This window comes from Corylus avellana, chromosome 4 (assembly GCF_965113065.1).
Source record: "Corylus avellana chromosome 4, dhCorAvel1.hap1.2, whole genome shotgun sequence".
Classification (NCBI taxonomy): domain Eukaryota; kingdom Viridiplantae; phylum Streptophyta; class Magnoliopsida; order Fagales; family Betulaceae; genus Corylus; species Corylus avellana.
Genome location: NC_142493.1, coordinates 19,906,304 through 19,910,968, shown reverse-complemented (window position 1 = coordinate 19,910,968; position 4,665 = coordinate 19,906,304). Strand labels below are relative to the sequence as shown.

General features: G+C 39.1%; 1 pseudogene; it reads left to right on the top strand.

The window, feature by feature from the left end:
• The first annotated feature begins 1,936 nt into the window (after positions 1 to 1,936).
• LOC148586421 (uncharacterized) lies at positions 1,937 to 4,401 on the top strand (annotated as a pseudogene).
• Positions 4,402 to 4,665: the final 264 nt, after the last annotated feature.

Here is a 4,665-nt window from a genome sequence, read left to right as displayed (position 1 = left end):
TATATATTAATCAAATAATAGAATATTATTATTTTTTAAAACTTTTATCATTTAGTAAACATAGGTTGAAAAAAGCAAAATAGAAGGTAGAGATTTTACATGGCCAGATACTAATCAAACATTTCACAATCGAAAAAACATTTTGAGTTATAATTTGTTTAATAATAAAAACCACAAGTAAATACGCTTCACACAAACAATTATATTCTTATGGAACTAGACATACATATATAATCTACCTTTGTACTTAACCTTAGGAGACTTCAAGTCTTATTGAAACACAAAGGAAATGGCAGAATGACGACCACTATTAAATAACCTTAAGGTTATTTAATTAGCATTTTCCTATTATTCCAACATTGCTTAATTAAGCTCCTAATTAAACGAATGGCATAACATTTGTATATTGCTTAGGTTTTGCCCTATTAATATGAGCCATGCTATACTACTATATATATATGTGTGAGTATATATATATTGACTTCGTAACCTATCTAGATTTATTTTATTTGACTAGGGTCCTCAACATCTACCCACTGCATATATATGAACTTTTGGGAAAAAGTTATAGAACCTGAATGTGTATGAAGAATGCTAATAGTTAAACAACAACAAATAATGTAAACTTGATGGTCCCCATTTGGAATAGTTGTTAATTCGTTTAAGTTTCAGAAATTTTCATGACAAAAACAATTTACCAACAATAAAAGCATCTAATTAAGTTTGCATATAAATTCCAGTTAATATGTATGGGTTTATTGAATACTTTTAAGTCGCGTATATTTCTCTCTAATGTCCGTAGACAACAATGGACAAGAGTTGGATGACAAAGACTAGGGGTACGAAGGAATACAGAGACGGTTGTAGATTGTTTGTTGACTTTACAGTTGGGAACTGCACAACACCTGATGGTAAGATTTACTGCCCATGTAAGGTGTGTCGCCTTAACCGGCGCTATCCCCCAAACGTAGTTCTCTCCCACTTGACAGGGGGAAAAGGCATACTTCCTACATATAAAGATTGGATGTTTCATGGTGAGAAGCCTGTCCGGGACCATGTTGAACCGTCTCCGTTGAATCGTCCGGCCACATATGAAGCAGGTGGAAGCGGTGATTAGGATGGAAATATGCATGCTATGTTGCGTGATGTGTTCGGCATGCATGATGTCAGAGAAGGCAACTATGAACCTCAGGTCATTGTGCAGGGTGATGAAGAAATAATAGTCGAGGATGTAGAGGAGGTAGATGCCCAAAAGTATCACGAGCTACTTAAAGAGGCAAAAACACCGCTATATGATCAGACCAAACACAGTAAGTTGAGCGCAACTGTTCATCTGTACAACTTGAAGTGTGTTGGTGGAATTAGTAACAAGATATTCTCATCTCTCCTTGAGTTCATCAATCAACTGTTGCCTGCGGATAGTGAAGGTTTGCCGGTAAATACCTATGAGACAAAAAAATATCTAAGTGACATGGGACTCTACTATGAAAAGATTCCGGCTTGTCGTAATGATTGCATGCTATTTTGGAAGGGCAACAAAGAATTAGATTCATGTACAGTTTGTGGCAAATCTAAGTGGAATGATGACATTCATTTGGACGAGGACGGTCAACCCATATCGTCAAGTAAGAAACGCCCAGTAAAAGTGTTGCGGTGGTTTCCACTCATACCAAGACTACAGAGATTGTTTATGTCGCAGTATACATCGCCCCATATGAAGTGGCATGCAGAGAATCGCACAAAGGACGGCAAATTGAGGCATCCGGCTGGCGGTGAAGCATGGAAGTCATTTGATCAGTTGTATCCGGAATTTGCAGCGAATAGTAGGAATGTAAGGCTTGGACTAACCTCAGATGGATTTAATCCTTTTGGGAACCTTATTACATCACACAGGACTTGGCCCGTAATGCTTGTGCCATACAACTTGCCTCCTTGGATGTGCATGAAACAAACATCTTTCATATTATCCCTGATTATCCTAGGCCCGAGCTCACCTGGAATGAATATAGACGTTTACCTACAGCCCTTAATTGAGGAGTTGAAGGAATTATGGAATGTAGGGGTACGTACATTTGATGTTTCCACTAGAACGTACTTTATGTTGCGAGCACAATTGATGTGGACAATTAATGATTTCCCGGCATATGCAGATCTGTCAGGATGGTCTACAAGGGGAGTAAAGGCATGTCCTTGCTGTATGCAATCAACCAGGTCTCGATGGTTAAAACACGACCACAAATGGTGTTTTATGGGTCATAGGCAATACTTGCCCTTGGATCATCCGTGGAGGAAGAACAAAAGTAATTTTGACGGCAACCAGGAACTACAATGTCCTCCCGATGTGCTTAGTGAGTATGAAATCCTAAGACAGTTAGAGGGGATGCCATTTGGGGATGAGGATGCCGGCAAGTCAAAGCCAGACAATAGTAAGAAGCAGGGAGAGAAGCGGAAGAAGAGTACTCCCAACACCAGACCAGAAGCGAGCAATCATGTATTATGGAAGAAGAAGAGTATTTTCTTTAAGTTGCCATATTGGAAGGATAATTTACTACGGCATAACCTTGATGTGATGCACATAGAGAAAAATGTGATGGACAATATTCTTGGCACAATACTCAACATAAAAGGGAAAACAAAGGACAACTATGATGCTCGTAAAGACTTGCAAGAGATGGGATTGAGACGTCTACTTCATCGATTTACGAAGAATGGAAAAAACTATATGCCTCCAGCTTGCCACACGATGTCCAATGAAGATAAAATCAGTTTCTTGAAAGTGCTTCGGGATGTCAGGGTGCCCGATGGTTATGCATCGAATATTTATAGATGTGTACGACTGAAAGACCGTACGATGACGGGTTTGAAGAGTCATGACAATCACATTCTGATGCAACAACTTCTACCTATTGCTTTACGTGGGTCACTGCCAGGTAACGTGGTCAGACCTTTGGTTGAGATGGGAACATTCTTCCGGGGCATATGTTCAACTACGCTGACACTAGATAATTTGTACCGACTCCAGAGTGAAGTCTGCGTGACTTTGTGCAAGATGGAACAAGTATTTCCCCCAAGCTTTTTCACGGGCATGGTTCATGTTGTCGTGCATCTTGTCCATGAATGCCAACTGGGTGGACCAGTTTAGTATAGGTGGATGTATCCGGCTGAGAGGTAAAGTTTGATCGTTAAGTTATTATTATTATTTTTTTCCCACGAATAAAAGACAGTGAATCACTGCAATTGTTGATTGATTTTCATATACAGGAGCCTAGGGGGGTTCAAATCTAATGTGCACAATAAAGCGGCTCCCGAGGGATGTATTGCGGAGGGCTACATAGCAACTGAGTTGGTGACATTTTGCTCGATGTATTTGGATGACGCACCGACGTTTCATAATAAGGCCCAACAAAACCCTGATGCTTGTAAGGGGGCGGGAATACGAGTCATTCTCAACCGTATTACACTGGCATAGATTCATCGATATATTTTGTTTAACTCAGACAAGTTCTTACCGCTATGGACATAAGTCATCTCTCTAGTACTTGCCATACCATTCCTTGTACAATCTTAATTTCGAGTGAACTATATTGAATTTAATTTCAAATTGTAGGATGCACATGGAAACGCTTAGAGGGCGAATAGCGGACAATCAATTGGAAAGCCACCATTTCGAACTATTTATCGATTGGTATCGTGAATACGTAAGAATAATGTGTTCTTACTGGTTAAATGAGGTGTATACATGTTTCCCTTAGAAATCCTATATACACTAATTTCAATTCATATATTGCCCTCCATTATACGCAGGTCAATGGATTGGACGACCTACGCAAACAGGAGCTGGGTGAGAAACTGGTAATGCACTGTAGAGGGCCAAAGGAAAGGGCAGTCAACTATAACAGATATGTGGTTAATGGGAAGTTGTTTCGCACTCTGTTAGCTGATATCGGGAAAATGACTCAAAATAGCGGTGTGTGTGTGCCGAGTACTGATGGCGAAACGTATTATGGGAAGTTAACCCAAATAATTGAGGTTGAGTACTACGATAGGACAAAATATGTTTTGTTCAAGTGTAATTGGGCGGACAACACGAGGGACAGAGGGTACAAGGTTGACGAGTATGGCATAACGCTTGTGAATTTCAAAAACCTTATCCACACCGGAGAGAGTATTACGGATGAGCCGTTTGTGCTAACTTCACAAGTTGACCAAGTATTTTTCGTCGAAGATGAAAGGAACCCAGATTGGGCTTGCGCCGTAAGGACAAAACCTAGAAACGTATACGATGTTGGTCAGGGTCAAGGGTCTGACGATTCTAGTAGCAGCTACCACGAGATTGAGCCCCTCCTCTTGAGTTCCAATCATGATCATGTTAACGCACCTGATGATGTCGATTACGTCTGACCCGATTTAGAACCAATCGAAGCGTATGTCATTTAATGAAATTGGAAATATGTTTATCTTTGAAATTTTATTAGCTTTTATTTCTTTTAAAAGAAATGTTTACATTAATTTATAATTGCTTTTTAGGTTAACCATAAAATTTATATGTAGTTTGTGGAAACGATATATAATTAATTGAGTAACTAGTATATGTTTTAAATTTTAAATGTGTGATTACTTTACATATACTTGTACCTATTTAATTATTTTAAAGACTAATTCGTT